Genomic DNA, 27,173 nt, shown 5'->3' with positions numbered 1-27,173 from the left:
CGTAAAAGGCTCCAAGATGGGATCTCTTGGGTACAGAAGGTTGCGGCGGTGGAAATAGGGTTTCATGGTGCTCCTGGATGTTTGCGGGGTATATGAATATATATAGGAGGAAGAAGTAGGTCGGTGGAGCAACGAGGGGCCCACGAGGGTGGAGGACGCGCCCAGGGGGGTGGCGCGCCCCCTGCCTCGTGGCCTCCTCGTTGATTGCTTGACGTCCGCTCCAAGTCCTCTGGATCACGTTTGTTCCAAAAATCACGCTCCCGAAGGTTTCATTCTGTTTGGACTCCGTTTGATATTCCTTTTCTACGAAACACTGAAATAGGCAAAAAAACAACAATTTGGGCTGGGCCTCCGGTTTATAGGTTAGTCCCAAAAATAATATAAAAGTGTAAAATAAAGCCCGTTATCATCCTAAACAGATAATATAATAGCATGGAACAATCAAAAATTATAGATACGTTGGAGACGTATCAAGCATCCCCAAGCTTAATTCCTCCCCGTCCTCGAGTAGGTAAATGATAAAAAACAGAATTTTTGATGTGGAATGCTTCTAACATATTTCTCAATGTAATTTTCTTTATTGTGGCATGAATGTTCAGATCCGAAAGATTCAAGATAAAAGTTTAATATTGACATAAAAATAATAATACTTCAAGCATACTAACTAAGCAATCATGTCTTCTCAAAATAACATGGCCAAAGAAAGTTCATCCCTACAAAATCATATAGTTTGGTCATGCTCCATTTTCGTCACACAAGAATGCTCTCATCATGCACAACCCCGATGACAAGCCAAGCAATTGTTTCATACTTTAGTAATCTCAAACGTATTTCAACTTTCACGCAATACATGAGCGTGAGCCATGGATATAGCACTATGGGTGGAATAGAATATAATGAATGGGGTTATGTGGAGAAGACAAAAAAAGAAGAAAGTCTCATATCGACGTGGCTAATCAATGGGCTAGGGAGATGCCCATCAATTGATGTCAATGCAAGGAGTAGGGATTGCCATGCAATGGATGCACTAGAGCTATAAATGTATGAAAGCTCAACAAAAGGAACTAAGTGGGTGTGCATCCAACTTGCTTGCTCACGAAGACCTAGGGCACTTGAGGAGGCCCATTGTTGGAATATACAAGCCAAGTTCTATAATGAAAAATTCCCACTGGTATATGAAAATGACAAAACAAGAGACTCTCTATCATAAAGATCAAGGTGCTACTTTGAAGCACAAGTGTGGAAAAAAGGATAGTAGCATTGCCCCCTTTTTTGGGCCTTTTTATTATTATTATTTGGCCTTTCTCTTTTTTATGGGACAATGCTCTATTACTGATGATCATCACACTTCTATTTATTTACAACTCAATGGTTACAACTCGATACTAGAACACGATAAGACTCTATATGAATGCCTCCGACGGTGTACCGGGATGTGCAATGACTCATGAGTGACATGTATGAAAGAATTATGAATGGTGGCTTTGCCACAAATATGATGTCAACTACATGATCATGCAAGGCAATATGACAATGATGATGCGTGTCATAATAAAAACGGTGGAAAGTTGCATGGCAATATATCTTAGAATGGCTATGGAAATGCCATAATAGGTAGGTATGATGACTGTTTTGAGGAAGATATAAGGAGGTTTATGTGTGATAGAGCATATCGTATCACAGGGTTTGGATGCACCGACGAAGTTTGCACCAACTCTCAAGGTGAGAAAGGGCAATGCACGGTACCGAAGAGGGTAGCAATGGTAGAAGGGTGAGAGTGCGTATAATCCATGGACTCAACATTAGTCATAAAGAACTCACATACTTATTGCAAAAATCTACAAGTCATCAAAAACCAAGTATTACGTGCATACTCCTAGGGGAATAGATTGGTAGGAAAACACCATCGCTCGTCCCCGACCGCCACTCATAAGGAAGACAATCAAATAACACCTCATGTTTCAAATTTGTTACACAACGTTTGTCATACGTGCATGCTACGGGACTTGCAAACTTCAACACAAGTATTCCTCAAATTCACAACTACTCAACTAGCACAACTTTGATATCACTATCTCCATATCTCAAAATAATCATCAAGTATCAAACTTCTCTCAGTATTCAATGCACTTATATAAAAGTTTTTATTATGACTAAAAGCAATTTGCCATGTTGTTCTAAAGGACTCTCAAAATAATATAAGTGAAGCATGATAGATAAATTATTTCTATAAAATAAAACCACCACCGTGCTCTAAAAGATATAAGTGAAGCACTAGAGGAAAAACTATATAGCTCAAGAGATATAAGTGAAGCACATAGAGTATTCTAACAAATTCCAATTCATGTGTGTCTCTCTCAAAACGTGTGTACAGCAAGGATGATTGTGGTAAAATAAAAAGCAAAGACTCAAATCATACAAGATGCTCCAAGCAAAACACATATCATGTGGCGACTAAACATATAGCTCCAAGTAAAGTTACCGATAGACGAAGACGAAAGAGGGGATGCCTTCCGGGACATCCCCAAGCTTAGGATTTTTGGTGTCCTTGGATTTTACCTTGGGGTGCCTTGGGCATCCCCAAACTTAGGCTCTTGCCACTCCTTGTTCCATAATCCATCAAATCCTTACCCAAAACTTGAAAACTTCACAACACAAAACTTAAAAGAAAATCTTTGTGAGCTCCGTTAGTAAAAGAAAACAAACCACCACTTCAAGGTACTGTAATGAAATCATTCTTTATTTATACTGGTGTTAAACCTACTGTATTCCAACTTCTCTATGGTTTATAAACTCTATTACTAGCCATAGGTTCATCAAAATAAGCAAACAACACACGAAAAATAGAATCTGTCAAAAACAGAACAATCTGTAGTAATCTGTAGGTTTCGAATACTTGTGGAACCCCAAAAATTCTAAAATAAATTGCTGGACGTGAGGAATTTATATATTAATCATCTGAAAAAATAATTAACTAAATATCGCTCTCCAGTAAAAAATGGCAGCAATTCTCGCAAGCGCTAAAGTTTCTGTTTTTACAGCAAGATCAAAAAGACTTTCCCCAAGTCTTCCAACAGTTCTACTTGGCACAAACACTAATTAAACACAAAAACACAATAAAAACAGAGGCTAGATAAATTATTTATTACTAAATAGGATAAAAAATCAAGGAATAAAAATAAAATTGGGTTGCCTCCCAACAAGAGCTATCGTTTAACGCCCTTAGCTGGGCATAACAGCAAGGATAGACCTAGGTATTGCCATCTTTGGTAGGCAATCCATAAGTCGCTCTCATAATAGATTCATATGGTAATTTAAATTTATTTCTATGGAAGTGTTCCATGCCTTTCCTTAATGGAAATTGGAATTTAATATTCCCTTCCTTCATATCAATAATTGCACCAATCGTTCTAAGGAAAGGTCTACCAAGAATAATAGGACATGAAGGATTGCAATCTATATCAAGAACAATGAAATCTACGGGCACATAATTCCTATTTGCAACAATAAGAACATCATTAATCTTTCCCATAGGTTTCTTAATAGTGGAATCCGCAAGGTGCGAGTTTAGAGAACAATCATCAAATTCATGGAAACCTAGCAAATCACACAAAGTTTTTGGGATTGTGGAAACACTAGCACCCAAATCACACAAAGCATAGCATTCATGATCTTTAATTTTAACTTTAATTGTAGGTTCCCACTCATCATAAAGTTTTCTAGGGATAGAAACTTCCAACTCAAGTTTTTCTTCATAAGACTGCATCAAAGCATCAACGATATGTTTAGTAAAAGCTTTATTTTGACTATAAGCATGAGGAGAATTTAGCACGGATGGCAACAAGTAAATACAATATATCAAAGAGCAATTATCATAATTAAATTCCTTGAAATCCAAGATATTGGGTTCGTTGCTATTTAAAGTTTTAACCTCTTCAATCCCACTTTTAACAATTTTTGCATCAAGATCTAAAAACTCCGAATTTTTGGGACGCCTTCTAACTAAATTTGACTCATCTCCAGTCCCATCATTAGCAAGATTCATATTGCAAAACAATGATTTAATAGGGGACACATCAATAACTTTTAGATCTTCATCTTTATTATCTAACTCTTCTGGTTTAGCGGCCAACTCATTAACTAAAGCGGCTTGCTTATCAGAAATTTGGGCAATTAATTTTTCAAGATGAGCAAACTGAGATTTCAAACCATGAAATTCCTTAGACATATCATCGAGCTCTTTATTCATGAAACCGATAAAACCTTTTGTTCTTTAAGCTCGTTTCTAAAGAAATTATTATGCTCAAACTGCAAGGGCGTAAAACTTCTGACGTTGTTTTCGATTTCTTCCAACCTTCTAAGGTGAGGATCAACACCTTTTGGTAAAGCCATAAGGGCAACAAGCAACAAGAGGCAAGCGAAAAAGAGGCGAACGGAAAAGAGGGGGCGCATAAAACGGCAAGGGTGAAGTGGGGGAGAGAAAAACGAGAGGCAAATGGAAAATAATATAATGCGAAGGATAAGAGTTGTGATGGGTACTTGGTATGTCTTGACTTGGCGTAGATCTCCCTGGCAATGGCGCCAGAAATCCTTCTCGCTACCTCTTTGAGTACTGCGTTGGTTTTCCCTTGAAGAGGAAAGGGTGATGCAAGAAACTAGCGTAAGTATTTCCCTCAGTTTTTGAGAACCAAGGTATCAATCTAGTAGGAGACCATGTGCGAGTCACCTCGTACCTACACAAACAAATAAGAACCTCGCAACCAACGCGATAAAGGGGTTGTCAATCCCTTCACGGCCACTTGCAAAAGTGAGATCTGATAGAGATAATAATAAAAAATAAATGTTTTTGGTATTTTTATGATATAGATTGAAAGTAAAGATTGCAAAATAAAATAGATTGGAAACTTGTATGATGGAAAATAGACCCGGGGGCCATAGGTTTCACTAGTGGCTTCTCTCAAGATAGCATAAGTATTATGGTGGGTGAACAAATTTCTGTCGAGCAATTGATAGAAAAGCGAATAATTATGAGAATCTCTAGGTATGATCATGTATATAGGCATCACGTCCGTGACAACTAGACCGACTCTTGCCTGCATCTACTACTATTACTCCACACATCGACCGCTATCCAGCATGCATCTAGAGTATTAAGTTCATAAGAACAGAGTAACGCCTTAAGCAAGATGACATGATGTAGAGGGATAAACTCATGCAATATGATATAAACCCCATCTTTTTATCCTCGATGGCAACAATACAATACGTGTCATTTCCCTTTCTGTCACTGGGATCGAGCACCGCAAGATTGAACCCAAAACTAAGCACTTCTCCCATTGCAAGAAAGATCAATCTAGTAGGCCAAACCAAACTGATAATTCGAAGAGACTTGCAAAGATAAACCAATCATACATAAAAGAATTCAGAGAAGATTCAAATGTTGTTCATAGATAATCTGGATCATAAACCCACAATTCATCGGATCTCGACAAACACACCGCAAAAGAAGATTACATCGAATAGATCTCCAAAAGAATCAAGGAGAACTTTGTATTGAGATCCAAAGAGAGAGAAGAAGCCATATAGCTACTAGCTATGGACCCAAAGGTCTGAGGTAAACTACTCACACATCATCGGAGGGGCCATGGAGTTGATGTAGAGGCCCTCCGTGACCGATGCCCCCTCCGGCAGAGCTCCGGAAAAGGCCCCAAGATGGGATCTGTTGGATACAGAAGGTTGCGGCGGTGGAAATAGAGTTTCATGGTGCTCCTGGATGTTTGCGGGGTATATGAATATATATAGGAGGAAGAAGTAGGTTGGTGGAGCAACGAGGGGCCCATGAGGGTGGAGGGCGCGCCCAGGGGGGGTAGGCGCACCCCCTGCCTCGTGGCCTCCTCGTTGATTGCTTGACGTCCACTCCAAGTCCTCTGGATTACGTTTGTTTCAAAAATCACGCTCCCGAAGGTTTCATTCTGTTTGGACTCCATTTGATATTCCTTTTCTGCGAAACACTGAAATAGGCAAAAAAAACATCAATTTGGGCTGGGCCTCCGGTTTATAGGTTAGTCCCAAAAATAATATAAAAGTGTAAAATAAAGCCCGTTATCATCCAAAACAGATAATATAATAGCATGGAACAATCAAAAATTATAGATACATTGAAGGTGTATCAAGCATCCCCAAGCTTAATTCCTGCTCGTCCTCGAGGAGGTAAATGATAAAAATAGAATTTTTGATGTGGAATGCTTCCTAACATATTTCCCAATGTAATTTTCTTTATTGTGGCATGAATATTCAGATCCGAAAGATTCAAGATAAAAGTTTAATATTGACATAAAAATAATAATACTTCAAGCATACTAACTAAGCAATCATGTCTTCTCAAAATAACATGGCCAAAGAAAGTTCATCCCTACAAAATCATATAGTTTGGTCATGCTCCATTTTCGTCACACAAGAATGCTCTCATCATGCACAACCCCGATGACAAGCCAAGCAATTGTTTCATACTTTAGTAATCTCAAATTTTTTTCAACTTTCACGCAATACATGAGCGTGAGCCATGGATATAGCACTATGGGTGGAATAGAATATAATGAAGGGGGTTATGTGGAGAAGACAAAAAAGGAGAAAGTCTCACATCGACGTGGCTAATCAATGGGCTAGGGAGATGCCCATCAATTGATGTCAATGCAAGGAGTAGGGATTGCCATGCAATGGATGCACTAGAGCTATAAATGTATGAAAGCTCAACAAAAGGAACTAAGTGGGTGTGCATCCAACTTGCTTGCTCACGAAGACCTAGGGCACTTGAGGAGGCCCATTGTTGGAATATACAAGCCAAGTTCTATAATGAAAAATTCCCACTGGTATATGAAAATGACAAAACAAGAGACTCTCTATCATAAAGATCAAGGTGCTACTTTGAAGCACAAGTGTGGAAAAAAGGATAGTAGCATTGCCCCCTTTTTTGGGCCTTATTATTCGTAACATCCCAAATTTTCAATTTGGAATGTTATACATTAGATGATCATTGCATATCATATTTTATTTGCTTTTGGCTTTGATCCTAGAAATTCTACGCAACTCAAGGACCCACGAAGAGAGTTGGGGATTTCGTTATTTTCATATTTGAGTTTTCTCAAATTTTGAGAATAGGATCATTTGATTTTAATTATTTTATCATCAATTATTTCTATTACAAAAATATGAGAGAGGGAATAAAATGACTTTCCCAAAATAAAGAAATATTGAGGATTTAATAATAAAATCAAATAAGTTTTTATTTCGGAGTTTTTCGTTATTTTATTTGAATTTAGGAAAAATGTGCGTTTTTCAAAATTGCATTTAGGCCCCAATTAAATGTTCACCTTGTGCGGCTTGATTTTAGAAGCCTGGGAAATTTCATTTCGGGATTTTTGGAGTCCGTTTAGTATTTCTTTTATCTGTTTTTCTGCGCGAAATAATTAAAAAAAAACGAAATCGACCTACGGGCCGTGTTAGGCCCGGACTCCTCTGGGGCCGGCCTTTAAAGCCGGGGCGCCCGACCCCGCAGCCCACCGAGCTGCCCCGCCGCCCCGAACCCTAGGGCCGCCCGCGCCGCCCCGCCGCCTCGCCGTCGCCCGCGCCGCGCCGCCTCGCCACCTCGCCGCCGGATTCCGCCGCCGCCGCCTCCCGCCAGCGCCGCGCCGCGCCGCCGCCGACCACCGTCGCCGGAGCCCCGCCGCCGCCGCTGGAACCTCGTCGGAATTGCCGGGTAGTTTTTTTTAGACGCCGGTTTTTTCCGAAAAACCATTTGGTTTTTCCGACGGTTTTGTTCGTTTTTTTAGTTTCGGTTTTTTAAAATAGAGCGGTTTTTCCAATTTATTTAAATAGCGAGCGAGCGTTCGTTCGTCCGTTCTAGCGAACGTTCGTCGTTTTTCTTTTCTTGGAATTAAATCCGTGATTTTTCTGATCGTGATTTTTGATCCAATTTTCATTAGTGTACAACTTTTCGTTCGTTTATGGGAATCTGGCGATTCAAGCGCCTGGAGTTTCTTCTCGAAACCCTCTATTCGTTTAACCAACTTAAACAAGTTTTTGCCACTGTAAAAATTGCCCTAGATCCAGAATAGTAAATGAAGCCTGTTTCTTTTGCCGTTTGACTTTCGTTGCTTCGTTTGATTTGATTCTTTTTGCAAACCGGAGTTCTTAAGTTGAACTTTCTGGTTAGATCTCTTATTTGAGTTTTACCTGTGCATTAGATGAATACTTATTTTATGCTTGTTTGTTTGTCTTCGATAGAATACCCGGAGTGTGCCGCCTGTTACTTCGAATCTCTAGGTTTCGCGGATCATCAGCAAGGCAAGTAACACTTTGATCATACCTCCTACTACCCAGTTTTATTGCATTAGATCAATCCTCAAACATTGCATGATTAGGATCTAATTAAATTGTGGGAAGGGAAGTAGTTGAGGTAGTACCTATTACCTGTTGTATTATCAAACCTTTGGGAGTTACTTCTACGTTTGCTTACTATTGCTATGCTATGCTAGTAGACGTGGATTGGGTGAGTGATATCCATGACAGATGTGAGTTTGTTAAATTAATGGTTTATCTAAGGTGGCAACTTAAACACACATCTGGGTGGATTGAGGTACCTGGGTATTCCAGGATTGCCTGTTTTTCTTTATGGACCGCCACCCAGGCCCAAAGGGATCATGAGATTTTTCATACTAGAAACTTACGTGCGCAGCCACAAGCTATTATGGGCTCTAGCATAGTTGATTAAGTCGTGCGAACTCTTACAGGGTAGACTAGCAAATGTAGGGGAAAGGAGGTGTAACGGTCTATCCATCGTAAGGTGCTAGCGCTTCTGAAAGACTATGTCTCGGTCATCCGTCTTCTCAAACACCATGTAGTGCGAGAAACCAAACGGAGGCGATCGAGTCTTGTGGGAAAAGTGCGCAAACCTCTGCAGAGTGTATAAACTAATCATGGTTAGCCGTGTCTCCAGTTATGGACAACTTGAGTATCTAGTACCTGGATTATCATGTGAATCTCAACATGTTACCCTAAGATTTAATTTTGTTGGGTTTTGTTTAATGATGATGCTTAATTGGGATTGAGGATGCTGTCAACCATTCTCAATGTTTAACAACTACCATGATAGTTAAATAAAATTTATTCCTTTGCAGTAGGGAAAAATTAGCTTTACGCAAAACTGTAACCATATAGCTTTCCACCAGCCAAATATGCATATAGAATAGTTGTTTCATTCCATTACTCTCTATGTGTTACCTTGCCAGCATATTCCATGTGCTGACCCGTTTCGGGCTGCAACGTTAATGTTGCAGACTTTTCAGACGATGATTAAGGAGTTTTTAGGTCGTGGTTCTATACTCAGTGATGCCGTTGGAGTTGATGGACTCACTTATCTTCCAAGCCTTCCGCTGTTATCGTTATTAGATGGCCTTAAGCCATATTTATTGTATTAAGTTCTCCATTGAGACACTCGATGTAATTAGTGTGTGATTGCTACTCTGTTATAAATCCTTCAAGTATTGTGTGGTGTCAGCATTACTGATCCAGGGATGACACCTGAGCACAGAGATCGGACTGTTTGAGGCCTGGTCGCTACAAAGATGGTATCGGAGCACACGCTGACTGTAGGACACGACCACTAAGCTAAAGACCTAGATCACTATTCACTCTCTTCTCTTCTGACCTCTCATCTTTTCTACTCTTTAGGATGGCGGATGCAAGGAACAAGTTCATGCAACCGGATGAAGATACACCCTTTGAACGTCACTTGAAGGAAGTCACTAGAGAGCTGAACATAGGGGTACCAAGCTTCACCGGAATCTACAACGCCACTTTACCTGAAGAGGAGCGCTGGATGATTCAAGTTCAAGTTCTAGGAAGGACGTTCATGCCAGTCACTGAGCCCATAGAGTTTTCTATTGATGCACCAACTTGGAGTCTAGGAAAGAGGATGGCAGCTCACATCGCCATGGGACGCATTGGAGAAGTCTACCGCAATGATCTCAAGGATACTATCTACCAGATTTGTGGGTGCTGAGATGAGCACTGGGAGATGATCAGCACCAGGAGGGATAGATCAATTGCAGCTTTTATCTAGGAATTAAACAAGCACATTCGACGACAGGAGAATCAGATGTGCGCCGACATGATAGACCTGAAGAAGGCTAGGACAGGAATCAAAGAACTGGAGGAAGAACTCAAGGCTACGCATGAAGATTACGAAGAGGAAATCAAAGTATTGGTGGAGAATAATGACGATCTGATCAAGAAGATCGGGATATTTATGGGAGGCCCTACACCAGTAGATGAAGAGGAAGAACCCAAGGAGATTCGCCTGAAAGACTACATCATCATCGACGACACCGACTCGGACCCAGATGATAGCGATGATGACTATATTGATGAAGCCGGAGCAGATATCATGGAGTCTGCAACCGAAGAATATTTCTAGTAGACCACCTCATCAGTAGTAGTAGTCCACCATGTAAATACAGTAGTCCGAAGCACTTTTGCGATAGTTAGATCGATTGTATGCCCTTGTTTGATTGAATGAAGTGAATTGTTTGCTTTTGCCTCATGTGCATATGGGTAGTGTTTTCTCTTTAGACCCCCTCTATTCTTAAATCTCATCTTTTCTAAACCCTCAGATGCCTCCGAGACGTGACCCCAGATTTACCTTTCCACCGGAGCTCACCCAGTTGATCCAGCAGCAGAACACATTGATGCAGTTGCTAGTCCAGAGTCAGAATCAGGGGAACAATAACAACAACCCACCACCACCACCTATTGATCACTTAGCCCGTTTTCTTAGGCTGAATCCGCCGGTGTTTTCCAGTAGCATCGAGCCGATAGTAGCAGATGATTGGCTCCGCAAGATAGCTAGAGAGTTGACCACAGCAGGATACACAGATGCGGAGAAGGTGAAGTTTGCCACACATCAGCTTGAAGGACCCGCAGCATCATGGTGGGAGAATTTCACAGCCACTTTCCCTGTCGACACTGTCACATGGGACCAGTTTCAGCAGGCTTTTCGAACTGCCCATGTTTCAGCAGGAGCTATGGCCATGAAGAAGCGTGAGTTTCGCAACTTGCGCCAAGGAGGACGGACGGTTGGCCAGTATGTGGAGGATGTTAGTAAATTAGCACGTTATGCCCAAGATGACGTTGCTACGGATGCAGCTAAGCAGGAGAAGTTTTTGGAAGGACTGAATGATGAGTTGAGCATGCAGTTGATGGTAGCAACCTTCAACAACTACCAGGAGTTGGTAGACCGTGCTCTTATGATTGAGGGCAAGCAGCAGCAAATTGAGAACCGCAAGAGGAAGTATGGACAAGGGAAGTATAATTCTAGATCTCAGCAGAAGCCATGTTTTACTCCAAGATCGTGAGGACATTTTCAGCATACCCATGGAGGAGGTACCTCGCACAATCACAATGGCACCAAGAATGGTAATGGTAATGGAGGAAGCAACGGCCAGACCCGTACCAACCCATCAACCCCAGCCAAGAAAGACCTGAGCCAAGTCACTTGCTTTAAGTGTCAGAAGACCGGACATTATGTCAATGAATGTCCTGAAGGCCAGAATGGCAATGGAAGCTCTAGGAAGAAGCCGAACCCTTTCAACAGGGGACAGGTGAACCACGTTAACGTGGAGGAGGTTGAAGAGCAGTCGGATGCAGTAATCAGTAAGTTTTTGGTTAAGTCATTTACTGCACTCGTTCTTTTTGATACTGGTGCATCGCATTCATACATATCAAGGGGATTTGTGGATAAGTATAACCTGCCCACTAAGGTTCTTAGAACACCTATGCTAGTAAGCTCACCAGGAGCGGAGTATATGGCCAGTCAAGGATGTTTTCAAGTGCCATTGAGTATAGGTAGGCATGTGTTTCCCTCGGATTTAATCATTTTGGAATCACAAGGATTGGATGTAATTCTGGGTATGGATTGGCTGTTGATGTATGGAGGAAAGATCGATTGCGCCAGTAAGTCGATCTTGCTTACCACCCCAGAAGGGAGAAGGATCAAGTATGTATCCCGACATGTGCCAAAAGGGACTCAAGTAAATGGTTTAACATGAGTTGTGCAGGAGGAAGTACCAGTGGTAAGGGATTTCCCTGAAGTATTTCCAGAGGAGTTGCCAGGCATGCCACCGGATAGAGATATTGAGTTTTTGATTGAGCTATTGCCAGGCACAGGGCCAATATCAAAGAGACCATACAGGATGCCCACAAAGGATTTGGTGGAGATTAAGAAGCAGATTAAGGAGTTACTAGATAAAGGTTACATTCACCCAAGTTCGTCACCTTGGGGATCACCGGTACTTCTAGTGGAGAAAAAGGATGCATCATTAAGGATGGTTGTTGATTATCGTGGGTTGAATGAAGTAACGATCAAGAACAAGTACCCACTACCAATGATCAATGATCTGTTTGATCGATTGCAAGGAGCTAAAGTGTTTTCCAAGATCGATCTGCGATTAGGGTACCACCAGTTGAAGATTTGAGAACAGGATATACCTAAGACGGCTTTTACCACCAGGTATGGGCTGTACGAGTATACCGTTATGTCATTTGGTCTGACTAACGCACCTGCTTATTTTATGAACATGATGAACAAAGTGTTTATGGAGTTCTTGGATAAGTTCGTCGTGGTGTTCATTGATGATATCCTGGTTTACTCGAAGAATGAAGAGGAGCATAAGGAACATTTGCGTTTGGTACTTGAGAAGCTTAGAGAACATCAGTTGTATGCCAAGTTCAGCAAATGTGAGTTTTGGTTGAAGGAAGTAGGATTCCTCGGACACGTTATATCCGGAGAAGGTATATCAGTAGATCCCACTAAAGTTGATACCATGACCAAGTGGGAAGCACCAACCACCGTTGGAGAGATCCGGAGTTTCCTTGGACTCGCAGGATACTACCGGAGATTTATTGAGAATTTCTCCAAGATTGCAAAACCTATGACGGAGTTATTAAAGAAGGATACCAAGTTCATATGGACCGAGGAGTGTGAGGCTAGTTTCCAGGAGTTGAAGAAATGCTTGGTTACTTCACCAGTGTTGATTTTGCTAGACCAGACCAAGGATTATGAGGTGTATTGCGACGCTTCACGACGAGGACTCGGAGGAGTGCTTATGCAGGAAGGGAGAGTTGTTTCATATGCCTCATGACAACTGAAAACCCACGAATTGAATTATGCCACGCATGATTTGGAGTTAGCAGCCGTAGTGCATGCATTGAAAACATGGAGACATTTCCTCATTGGAAATCATTGTGAGGTGTATACGGACCACAAGAGTTTGAAATACATTTTTCACGCAGAAGGAGTTAAACCTCATACAAAGGAGATGGTTGGAGCTCATCAAGGATTATGATATGAGATTGCATTACCATCCCAGAAAGGCTAATGTAGTAGCTGACGCATTGAGCTGTAAGAGCCATGTCAATACACTAATGACGGGCGAAATACCAAAGGAGTTAGCTGAGAATCTTCGTGAGCTATGTTTGGAAATAGTTCCGAGAGGCTATGTAGCAGCATTGGAGATTCAGTCAACTTTGACGGATAGAATCAGAGAAGCTCAGAAGACTGACAAAGAGATTGCCTCTATAAAGGAGAAAATGAGCGAAGGAAAGGCTAAAGGATTTCGTGAGGATGAGCACGACACCCTATGGTTTGAAGACCGTGTTTATGTGCCCAATGACCCGGAGATCAGGAAGTTGATTCTGCAAGAGGCACATGACTCACCATATTCGATTCACCCAGGAAATACCAAGATGTATTTGGATTTGAACGATACTTTCTGGTGGATCGGAATGAAGAAAGATATTGCGGAGTATGTAGCTGTTTGTGATGTATGTCAGAGAGTAAACGCAGAGCATCAGAAGCCAGCAGGATTGCTACAGCCATTGTCGATACCCGAATGGAAGTGGGATATGTTAGGCATGGATTTTATCACAGGATTACCCAGGACTCGTCCAGGTTATGACTCGATTTGGGTTGTAGTCGATCGGTTGACGAAGGTAGCTCATTTCATCCCGGTAAAGACCACTTACACCAGTGCTAAGTTGGCAAAGATATACATGACCAGGATTGTATGCTTACATGGAGTTCCGAGGAGTATAGTATCAGATAGAGGAACCCAATTTACCTCAAAGTTCTGGAATCAGTTGCACGAAACTTTGGGTACCAGGCTAGAGTTCAGCACAGCTTTTCATCCACAGACAGATGGACAGACCGAGAGAGTCAATCAGATTTTGGAGGACATGCTGAGAGCTTGTGCGCTAGATTATGGATCTAGTTGGGACGACAATTTGCCATATGCAGAATTCTCTTACAACAACAGCTATCAATCTAGTTTAAAGATGGCCCCTTTCGAAGCCTTGTACGGAAGGAGGTGCAGGACACCGTTGTCATGGGATGAAGTTGGAGACCGCCAGTTGTTTGGACCGGATCTGATTAAGGAGTCTAAACAGAAAGTGAAATTGATTCGCGATAGGCTCAAGGTAGCCTAGTCCAGGCATAAGAGCTACGCAGATTCTAAACGCAAGGAGACAGTTTACGAAGTCGGAGACAGAGTTTATCTTCGAGTATCCCACTACGAGGAACAAAGCGCTTTGGTGTTAAGGGAAAGTTAGCGCCACGGTTTGTAGGACCATACCGAGTATTGGAACGTATGGGAGAAGTGGCCTACAAGTTGGAATTGCCCGAAGGATTGGCAGGAGTTCATGATGTGTTCCACGTTTCTCAGTTGAAGAAGTGCCACGCGGAGATGGCTGACATACCGCTGAGAGATACGGTACCACTGGAAGCAATTCAGTTGGACAGTGATTTGACCTATGAGGAGAAACCAGTTTAGATTCTCGAGTTTGCCAGCCGAGTCACCCGCAGCAAGGTTATCAAGTTTTGTAAGGTTCAGTGGAGCCACCACACGGAGGATGAAGCCACCTGGGAGCGAGAGGAAGATTTGCTCAAGGACCACCCTCACCTATTTTATAGCCAACCCGAATCTCGAGGGCGAGATTCATCTTAAGGGGGTAGGTTTGTAACATCCCAAATTTTCAAATTGGAATGTTATACATTAGATCATCATTGCATATCATATTTTATTTGCTTTTGGCTTTGATCCTAGAAATTCTACGCAACTCAAGGACCCACGGAGAGAGTTGGGGATTTCGTTATTTTCATATTTGAGTTTTCTCAAATTTTGAGAATAGGATCATTTCATTTTAATTATTTTATCATCAATTATTTCTATTACAAAAATATGAGAGAGGGAATAAAATGACTTTCCCAAAATAAAGAAATATTGAGGATTTAATAATAAAATCAAATAAGTTTTTATTTCGAAGTTTTTCGTTATTTTATTGAATTTAGGAAAAATGTGTGTTTTTCAAAATTTCATTTAGGCCCCAAATAAATGTTCACCTTGTGCGGCTTGATTTTAGAAGCCCGGGAAATTTTATTTCGGGATTTTTAGAGTCCGTTTAGTATTTCTTTTATCTGTTTTTCTGCGCGAAATAATTTAAAAAAAAACGAAACCGACCTACGGGTCGTGTTAGGCCCGGACTCCTCCGGGGCCGGCCTTTAAAGCCGGGGCGCCCGACCCCGCAGCCCACCGAGCCTCCCCGTCGCCCCGAACCCTAGCGCCGCCCGTGCCGCGCCGCCCCGCCGCCTCGCTGCCGGATCCCGCCGCCGCCCGCGCCGCGCCGCCCCGCCACCTCGCCGCAGGATTCCGCCGCCGCCGCCTCCCGCCAGCGTCGCGCCGCCCCGCCGCCGACCACCGTCGCCGGAGCCCCGCCGCCGCCACCGGAACCTCGCCGGAATTGCCGGGTAGTTTTTTTAGACGCCAGGTTTTTTTCCGAAAAACCGTTCGGTTTTTCCGACGGTTTTGTTCATTTTTTTAGTTTTGGTTTTTTTAAATAGATAGGTTTTTCCGATTTATTTAAATAGCGAACGTTCGTCGTTTTTCTTTTCTCGCAATTAAATCCGCGTTTTTTCTGATCCGATTTTCGTTAGTGTATAACTTTTCGCTCGTTTATCAGAATGAGGCGATTCAAGCGCCTGGAGTTTCGTATCAAAACCCTCTATTCGTTTAACCAAATTAAACAAGTTTTTGCCACTATAAAAAAAATTCCCTAGATCCAGAATAGTAAATGAAGCCTGTTTCTTTTGTCGTTTGACTTTCGTTGCTTCGTTTGATTTGATTCTTTTTGCAAACCGGAGTTCTTAAGTTGAACTTTCTGGTTAGATCTCTTATTTGAGTTTTACATGTGCATTAGATGAATATTTATTGTATGCTTGTTTGTTTTTCTGCAATAGAATACCCGGAGTGTTCCGCCTGTTACTTCGAATCTCTAGGTTTTGCAGATCATCAGCAAGGCAAGTAACACTTTGATCATACCTCCTACTACCCAGTTTTATTGCATTAGATCAATCCTCAAACATTGCATGATTAGGATCTAATTAAATTGTGGGATGGGAAGTAGTTGAGGTAGTACCTATTACCTGTTGTATTATCAAACCTTTGGGAGTTACTTCTACGTTTGCTTACTATTGCTATGCTATGCTAGTAGACGTGGATTGGGTGAGTGATATCCATGACAGATGTGAGTTTGTTAAATTAATGGTTTATCTAAGGTGGCAACTTAAACACACATCTGGGTGGATTGAGGTACCTGGGTATTCCAGGATTGCCTGTTTTTTTTATGGACCGCCACCCAGGCCCAAAGGGATCATGAGAATTTTTTATACTAGAAACTTCCGTGTGCAGCCACAAGCTATTATGGGCTCTAGCATAGTTGATTAAGTCGTGCGAACTCTTACAGGGTAGACTAGCAGGTGTAGGGGAAAGTAGGTGTAACGGTCTATCCATCGTAAGGTGCTAGCGCTTCTGAAAGACTATGTCTCGGTCATCCGTCTTCTCAAACACCGTGTAGTGCGAGAAACCAAACGGAGGCGATCGAGTCTTGTGGGGAAAAGTGCGCAAACCTCTGCAGAGTGTATAAACTAATCATGGTTAGCCGTGTCCCCGGTTATGAACAACTTGAGTATCTAGTACCTGGATTATCATGTGAATCTCAACATGTTACCCTAAGATTTAATTTTGTTGGGTTTTGTTTAATGATGATGCTTAATTGGGATTGAGGATGCTGTCAACCATTCTCAATGTTTAACAACTACCATGATAGTTAAATAAAATTTATTCCTTTGCAGTAGGGAAAAATTGGCTTTACGCAAAACTGTAACCATAGAGCTTTCCACCAACCAAATATGCATATAGAATAGCTGTTTCATTCCATTACTCTCTATGTGTTACCTTGCCAGCATATTCCATGTGCTGACCCGTTTCGGGCTGCAACATTAATGTTGCAAACTTTTTAGACGATGATTAAGGAGTTTTTAGGTCGTGGTTCTATACTCAGTGATGCCGTTGGAGTTGATGGACTCACTTATCTTCCAAGCCTTCCGCTGTTATCGTTATTAGATGGCCTTAAGCCATATTTATTGTATTAAGTTCTCTATTGAGACACTCGATGTAATTAGTGTGTGATTGCTACTCTGTTATAAATCCTTCAAGTATTGTGTGGTGTCAGCATTACTGATCCAGGGATGACACCTGAGCACAGAGATCGGACTGTTTGAGGCCTGGTCGCTACAAAGATGGTATCGGAGCACACGCTGACTGTAGGACACGACCACTAAGCTAAAGACCTAGATCACTATTCACTCTCTTCTCTTCTGACCTCTCATCTTTTCTACTCTTTAGGATGGCGGATGCAAGGAACAAGTTCATGCAACCGTATGAAGATACACCCTTTGAACGTCACTTGAAGGAAGTCACTAGAGAGCTGAACATAGGGGTACCAAGCTTCACTGGAATCTACAACGCCACTTTACCTGAAGAGGAGCGCTGGATGATTCAAGTTCAAGTTCTAGGAAGGACGTTCATGCCAGTCACTAAGTGTGTGATTGCTACTCTGTTATAAATCCTGCAAGTAATGTGTGGTGTCAGCATTACTGATCCAGGGATGACACCTGAGCACAGAGATCAGACTGTTTGAGGTCTGGTCGCTACATTATTATTATTTGGCCTTTCTCTTTTTTTATGGGACAATGCTCTATTACTGATGATCATCACACTTATATTTATTTACAACTCAATGATTACAACTCGATACTAGAACAAGATATGACTCTATATGAATGCCTCCGACGGTGTACGGGGATGTGCAATGACTCATGAGTGACATGTATGAAATAATTATGAATGGTGGCTTTGCCACAAATACGATGTCAACTATATGATCATGCAAGGCAATATGACAATGATGATGTGTGTCATAATAAAAACGGTGGAAAGATGCATGGCAATATATCTCAGAATGGCTATGGAAATGCCATAATAGGTAGGTATGATGGCTGTTTTGAGGAAGATATAAGGAGGTTTATGTGTGATAGAGCATATCGTATCACAGGGTTTGGATGCACGGACGAAGTTTGCACCAACTCTCAAGGTGAGAAAGGGCAATGCACGGTACCGAAGAGGCTAGCAATGGTAGAAGGGTGAGAGTGCGTATAATTCATGGACTCAACATTAGTCATAAAGAGCTCACATACTTATTACAAAAATCTACAAGTCATCAGCTCGTCAGGACCGCCACTCATAAGGAAGACAATCAAATAACACCTCATGTTTCAAATTTGTTACACAACGTTTGTCATACGTGCATGCTACAGGACTTGAAAACTTCAACACAAGTATTCCTCAAATTCACAACTACTCAACTAGCACAACTTTGATATCACTATCTCCCTATCTCAAAATAATCATCAAGTATCAAACTTCTCTTAGTATTCAATGCACTTATATAAAAGTTTTTATTATGACTAAAAGCAATTTGCCATGTTGTTCTAAAGGACTCTCAAAATAATATAAGTGAAGCATAATAGACAAATTATTTATATAAAATAAAACCACCACCGTGCTCTAAAAGATATAAGTGAAGCACTAGAGCAAAAGCTATATAGCTCAAGAGATATAAGTGAAGCACATAGAGTATTCTAATAAATTCCAATTCATGTGTGTCTCTCTCAAAAGGTGTGTACAGCAAGGATGATTGTGTTAAACTAAAAAAGCAAAGACTCAAATCATACAAGATGCTCTGTTGGGGATATTACTACTGGGCATAAACCGGCCTACCTGGGCCGGATTAACTCCATCAGTAGTTCAAAGATGTTAAAGCCCAAAGAGGCAGATAAAGGCCCAGGGCCCGTAGTCGGTTTACAACTTGTAGCCGTACATCAGCTTTGTGCATATACTTGTAATATAAGTTAGGAACAAGGAGAGACCAACCCGGATACGAGTATGAACCGGTGTTGGGACTCTCTGAACCGGCAGGCGTCACCCATGTATATAAGGGGACGACCCGGCGGCGGTTCAGGGACGGACAACAACTCGAGACACAGGCAAAGCTTATTTGCTCCCTAGTCATCGAAACATCCATCAATTCCATCACAACTAGAGGTAGGCTTTTACCTTCATTGAAGGGGCCGAACTAGTATAAACTCTCTTGCGTCCTTGTGTCCGCTTTAACCCCTTCAAGCTAACCCGTAGAGATGGCTCCACGACTAAGTCCTTTCTCTAGGACAACTGCCGTGACAAAACCACGACAGTTGGCGCCCACCGTGGGGCCATCATGTGGCGATTAAAAATATAGCTCCAAGTAAAGTTATCGATAGACGAAGACGAAAGAGGGGATGCCTTCCGGGGCATCCCCAAGCTTAGGCTTTTTGGTGTCCTTGGATTTTACCTTGGGGTGCCTTGGGCATCCCCAATCTTAGGCTCTTGCCACTCCTTGTTCCATAATCCATCAAATCCTTACCCAAAACTTGAGAACTTCACAGCACAAAACTTAAAAGAAAATCTTCGTGAGCTCCGTTAGTAAAAGAAAACAAACCACCAATTCAAGGTACTGTAATGAATTAATTATTTATTTATATTGGTGTTAAACCTACTGTATTCCAACTTATCTATGGTTTATAAACTCTATTAATAGCCAAAGATTCATCAAAATAAGCAAACAACACACGAAAAACAGAATCTGTCAAAAATAGAACAGTCTGTAGTAATCTGTAGGTTTCAAATACTTATGGAACCCCAAAAATTCTAAAATAAATTGCTGGACGTGAGGAATTTATCTATTAATCATCTGCAAAAATAATTAACTAAATATCACTCTCCAATAAAAAATGGAAGCAATTCTCGTGAGCGCTAAAGTTCTGTTTTTACAGCAAGATCAAAAAGACTTTCCCCAAGTCTTCCCAACGGTTCTACTTGGCACAAACACTAATTAAACACAAAAAACACAACCAAAACAGAGGCTATATGAATTATTTATTACTAAACAGGAGCAAAAAGCAAGGAATAAAAATAAAACTGGGTTGCCTCCCAACAAGAGCTATCGTTTAACGCCCTTAGCTGGGCATCAAAGCAAGGATAGACCTAGGTATTGCCATCTTTGGTAGGCAATCCATAAGTCGCTCTCATAATAGATTCATATGGTAATTTAACTTTCTTTCTAGGTAAGTGTTCCATGCCTTTACTTAATGGAAATTGGAATTTAATATTCCCTTCCTTCATATCAATAATTGCACCTATTGTTCTAAGGAAAGGTCTACCAAGAATAATAGGACATGAAGGATTGCAATCTATATCAAGAACAATGAAATCTATGGGCACATAATTCCTATTTTCAAAAATAAGAACATCATTAATCTTTCCCATAGGTTTCTTAATAGTGGAATCCGCAAGGTGCAAGTTTAGAGAACAATCATCAAATTCACGGAAACCTAGCAAATCACACAAAGTTTTTGGGATTGTGGAAACACTAGCACCCAAATCACACAAAGCATAGCATTCATGATCTTTAATTTTAATTCTAATTGTATGTTCCCACTCATCATAAAGTTTTCTAGGGATTGAAACTTCCAACTCAAGTTTTTTTCATAAGATTGCATCAAAGCATCAACGATATGTTTAGTAAAAGCTTTATTTTGACTATAAGCATGAGGAGAATTTAGCATAGATTGCAACAAGGAAATACAATCTATCAAAGAGAAATTATCATAATTAAATTCCTTGAAATACAAGATAGTGGGTTCGTTGCTATTTAAAGTTTTAACCTCTTCAATCCCACTTTTAATAATTTTTGCATCAAGATCTAAAAACTCCGAATTTTTGGGACGCGTTCTAACTAAAGTTGACTCATCTCCTGTCCCATCATTATCAACATATTGCAAAACAAAGATTTAATAGGGGACACATCAATAACTTTTAGATCTTCATCTTTACTATCTAACTCTTCTGGTTTAGCGGCCATCTTATTAACTAAAGCGGCCTGCTTATCAGAAATTTGGGCAATTAATTTTTCAAGACGAGCAAACTGAGATTTCAAACCATAAAATTCCTTAGACATATCATCGAGCTCTTTATTCATGAAACCGATAAAATCTTTTTGTTCTTTAAGATCGTTTCTAAAGAAATTATTATGCTCAAACTGCAAGGACATAAAACTTTTGACGTTGTTTTCGATTTCTTCCAACCCTCTAAGGTGAGGATCAACACCTTTTGGTAAAGCCATAAGGGCAACAAGCAACAAGAGGCAAGCGAAAAAGAGGCGAACGGAAAAGAGGGGGCGCATAAAACGGCAAGGGTGAAGTGGGAGAGAGGAAAATGAGAGGCAAATGGCAAATAATGTAATGCGAAGGATAAGAGTTGTGATGGGTACTTGATATGTCTTGACTTGGCGTAGATCTCCCCGGCAACAGCGCCAGAAATCCTTCTTCCTACCTCTTGAGCATTGCGTTGGTTTTCCCTTGTAGAGGAAAGGGTGATGCAGCAAAGTAGCGTAAGTATTTTCCTCAGTTTTTGAGAACCAAGGTATCAATCCAGTAGGAGACCATGCACGAGTCACCTCGTACCTACACAAACAAATAAGAACCTCGCAACCAACGCGATAAAGGGGTTGTCAATCCCTTCACGACCACTTGCAAGAGTGAGATCTGATAGAGATAATAATAATAATAAGATAAATATTTTTGGTATTTTTATGATATAGATTGAAAGTAAAGATTTCAAAATAAAATAGATTGGAAACTTGTATGATGGAGGGGCCATAGGTTTCACTAGTGGCTTCTCTCAAGATAGCATAAGTATTATGGTGGGTGAACAAATTACTGCCGAGCAATTGATAGAAAAGCGAATAATTATGAGAATATCTAGGTATGATCATGTATAAAGGCATCACGTCCGTGACAAGTAGACCGACTCCTGCCTACATCTACTACTATTACTCCACACATCGACCGCTATCCAGCATGCATCTAGAGTATTAAGTTCATAAGAACAGAGTAACGCCTTAAGCAAGATGACATGATGTAGAGGGATAAACTCATGCAATATGATATAAACCCCATCTTTTTATCCTCGATGGCAACAATACAATACGTGTCGTTTCCCTTTCTGTCACTAGGATCGAGCACCCCAAAATTGAACCCAAAACTAAGCACTTATCCCATTGCAAGAAAGATCAATATAGTAGGCCAAACCAAACTGATAATTCGAAGAGACTTGCAAAGATAAACCAATCATACATAAAAGAATTCAGTGAAGATTCAAATGTTGTTCATAGATAATCTGGATCATAAACCCACAATTCATCGGATCTCGACAAACACACCGCAAAAGAAGATTACTGAAAGTGCAACTATCCCTAGGTGGTTTTGGTAATTCATAACAACATATAGCTCATTGAGCTAATGCTATTCCAAGATGACTATTTCAGGAAAGCTCAATGATTGGCATGGCATGGATGTGAAAGTGGAACCCTCAAAATGCTAAGGACAAAGGATTGGCTCAAGCTCAAAAGCTCAAGACTCTTCATTTTATATTTTAGTGATCCAAGATCACATTGAGTCTTTAGGAAAAGGCCAATACTATCAAGGAGGGATGAGGTGTTGCTTAATGAGCCTCTTGCTTCATGTGCTTAATGATATGCTCCAAAATCCTCAGCTACTTTCCCATATCCACATATGACCTAAACCCTAAGCCAAACTCGGTCCTGTCGATTCTTTCTATCCGGTGCCACCGAGTTTCACTTGTCATAAGCCACTGCCAAACCCTAGCAAATCGGTTCTACCGATAGGGATCTCGGTCTCACTGAGATGGGATTGCAAACTCTCTGTTTCCCTTTCGTAACTTTTCGGTCTCACCGAAAGAGCGAATCGGTCCCACCGAGATTGCAATGTAAATTCAGTGTTTCCTTTTTGTAACTTCTCGGTATCACCGAAAGAGCAAATCGGTCCCACCGAGTTTGCCTAACCAACTCTCTGGTTAGCTTATTACCAAAATCGGTCCCACCGAGTTTGTGTAATCGGTCTCACCGAGATTAGTTATGCCCAAACCCTAACCATATCGGTCCTACCGAGTTACATGTCAGTCCCACCGAAAATCTCTAATGGTCACTAGGTTTACCTTTTCGGTCCGACCGAGTTTGTTGATTCGGTCCCACCGAGATTGGAAAACTGTGTGTAACGGTTGGATTTTGTGTGGAGGCTATATATACCCCTCCACCTCCTCTTCATTCGTGAAGAGAGCCATCAGAACACATACACAATTCCAACTCATATGTTCTGAGAGAGAACCACCTACTCATGTGTTGAGACCAAGATATTCCATTCCTACCATATGAATCTTGATCTCTAGCCTTCCCCAAGTTGCTTTCCACTCAAATCTTCTTTCCACAAAATCCAAATCCTATGGAGTTGAGTGTTGGGGAGACTATCATTTGAAGCACAAGAGCAAGGAGTTCATTACCTACACACCATTTGTTACTTCTTGGAGAGTGGTGTCTCCTAGATTGGCTAGGTGTCACTTGGGAGCCTCCGACAAGATTGTGGAGTTGAACCAAGGAGTTTGTAAGGGCAAGGAGATCGCCTACTTCGTGAAGATCTACCGCTAGTGAGGCAAGTCCTTCGTGGGCGATGGCCATGGTGGGATAGACAAGGTTGCTACTTCGTGGACCCTTTGTGGGTGGTTGCTTCTTCGTGGACCCTTCGTGGGTGGAGCCCTTCGTGGACTCGCGCAACCGTTACCCTTCGTGGGTGGAGCCCTCCGTGGACTCGCGCAACCGTTACCCTTCGTGGCTTGAAGTCTCCATCAACGTGGATGTAGGATAGCACCACCTATCCGAACCACGGGAAAAACATCTGTGTCTCCAATTGCGTTTGAATTCTCCAAACCCTTCCCTTTACATTCTTGCAAGTTGCATGCTTTACTTTCCGCTGCCAATATACTCTTTGCATGCTTGCTTGAATTGTGTGATGATTGCTTGACTTGTCCTACAATAGCTAAAATCTGCCAAGAACTAAAATTGGGAAAAGGTTAAGTTTTTATTTGGTCAAGTAGTCTAATCACCCCCCCCTCTAGACATACTTTCGATCCTACAAAACTCGGTCCTACCGATTCTTTCTATCCGGCGCCACCGAGTTTCACTTGTCATAAGCCACTGCCAAACCCGAGCAAATCGGTTCTACCGATAGGGATCTCGGTCTCACTGAGATGGGATTGCAAACTCTCTGTTTCCCTTTCGTAACTTTTCGGTCTCACCGAAAGAGCGAATCGGTCCCACCGAGATTGCAATGTAAATTCAGTGTTTCCTTTTTGTAACTTTTCGGTCTCACCGAAAGAGCAAATCGGTCCCACCGAGTTTGCCTGACCAACTCTCTGGTTAGCTTATTACCAAAATCGGTCCCACCGAGTTTGTGTAATCGGTCTCACCGAGATTAGTTATGCCCAAACCCTAACCATATCGGTCCTACCGAGTTGCATGTCAGTCCCACCGAAAATCTCTAACGGTCACTAGGTTTACCTTTTCGGTCCGACCGAGTTTGTTGATTCGGTCCCACCGAGATTGGAAAACTGTGTGTAACGGTTGGATTTTGTGTGGAGGCTATATATACCCCTCCACCTCCTCTTCATTCGTGGAGAGAGCCATCAGAACACATACACAATTCCAACTCATATGTTCTGAGAGAGAACCACCTACTCATGTGTTGAGACCAAGATATTCCATTCCTACCATATGAATCTTGATCTCTAGCCTTCCCCAAGTTGCTTTCCACTCAAATCTTCTTTCCACAAAAACCAAATCCTATGAGAGAGAGTTAAGTGTTGGGGAGACTATCATTTGAAGCACAAGAGCAAGGAGTTCATTACCTACACACCATTTGTTACTTCTTGGAGAGTGGTGTCTCCTAGATTGGCTAGGTGTCACTTGGGAGCCTCCGACAAGATTGTGGAGTTGAACCAAGGAGTTTGTAAGGGCAAGAAGATCGCCTACTTCGTGAAGATCTACCGCTAGTGAGGCAAGTCCTTCGTGGGCGATGGCCATCGTGGGATAGACAAGGTTGCTACTTCGTGGACCCTTTGTGGGTGGTTGCTTCTTCGTGGACCCTTCATGGGTGGAGCCCTTCATGGACTCGCGCAACCGTTACCCTTCGTGGGTGGAGCCCTCCGTGGACTCGCGCAACCGTTACCCTTCGTGGGTTGAAGTCTCCATCAACGTGGATGTAGGATAGCACCACCTATCCGAACCACGGGAAAAACATCCGTGTCTCCAATTGCGTTTGAATTCTCCAAACCCTTCCCTTTACATTCTTGCAAGTTGCATGCTTTACTTTCCGCTGCCAATATACTCTTTGCATGCTTGCTTGAATTGTGTGATGATTGCTTGACTTGTCCTACAATAGCTAAAATCTGCCAAGAACTAAAATTGGGAAAAGGTTAAGTTTCTATTTGGTCAAGTAGTCTAATCACCCCCCCCCCCTCTAGACATACTTTCGATCCTACAAGTGGTATCAGAGCTATGGTCTCCATTTGCTTTGATCTTCATAGCTTTTGGTGGTCATAGCCTTGGTTTCACAACCTATGAGAGTATGGCGTCTAGCGAGGGAAATTATCACCGTAGAGGTCCTTACTTTGATGGTACTAATTTTTCTAGTTGGAAGCATAAAATGAAAATGCATATTCTTGGACATAACCCCGCCGTTTGGGCTATTGTGTGTGTTGGTTTGCAAGGTGACTTCTTTGATGGGAAAGAACCAAACCGTGAAGCTACCGCGGATGAGTTGAAGATGTTGCAATACAATGCTCAAGCTTGTGATATTCTCTTCAACGGATTGATCAACAAAATCAGCCGTCTTGAGAATGCAAAGGAAATTTGGGACACTTCGATTGATATGCACGAAGGTACCGACTCCGTCAAGGAATCCAAGTTGGATGTGCTTCAAAGTCAACTTGACAAGTTCAAAGTGAAGGATGGTGAAGGTGTCGCTGAAATGAACTCTAGGCTTGCTCTCATCACAAATGAGATTACCGGCTTAGGAAGTGAAGAGATGACTGATAGATTCATCATCAAGAAGATTCTAAGAGCCTTGGATGGAAAATATGATACCATGTGCACATTGATCCAAATGATGTCCAATTACAAAGATCTCAAGCCAACGGAGGTGATTGGAAAAATTGTTGCTCATGAGATGTCACTTAAGGATAAAGAGGAACTTCACAACAAATCAAGTGGTGCCTACAAAGCCTCATGTGAAGCCCCTACATCATCAAGTGAGAAACAAAACTTCAATGAAGAATTGAGATTAATGGTGAAGAACTTCAACAAGTTCTACAAGAGTAGAAGCAAAGATAGAAGCTTCAAGTCAAGGTCCTACAATGACAAAAGATCTTCTAGTCGAGAGCGAAACTGCTACAGTTGTGGAAGACCCGGACACTATTCCAATGAGTGTACGGCTCCCTACAAGAGAAGAGAAGATTCTCCAAAAAGAAGAAGCAAAGAATCACCACCAAGAGAGAGAAGGAGTAGAGATGATCGTTATGAACGAAGATACTCACGGAGAAGCAAGGATTTGGAAAGGAAGGAAAAATCATCAAGGAGCTACACAAAACGAAGACATCAAGCTCATGTTGGTGAATGGGTATCCGGCTCCGACTCCGACAGCCACTCCGAGAGAAGTTATCACTCCGACTCCGAAGATACTCAAGATGAAGGTGTTGCCGGTCTAGCACTTGTGTCAACCA

This window comes from Triticum urartu, chromosome 7A, assembly GCF_056163025.1.
Source record: "Triticum urartu cultivar PI428250 chromosome 7A, HENAU_Tu73, whole genome shotgun sequence".
In the NCBI taxonomy this organism is placed as follows: Eukaryota; Viridiplantae; Streptophyta; class Magnoliopsida; order Poales; family Poaceae; genus Triticum; species Triticum urartu.
Note: the sequence above shows the minus strand (reverse complement) of the source record.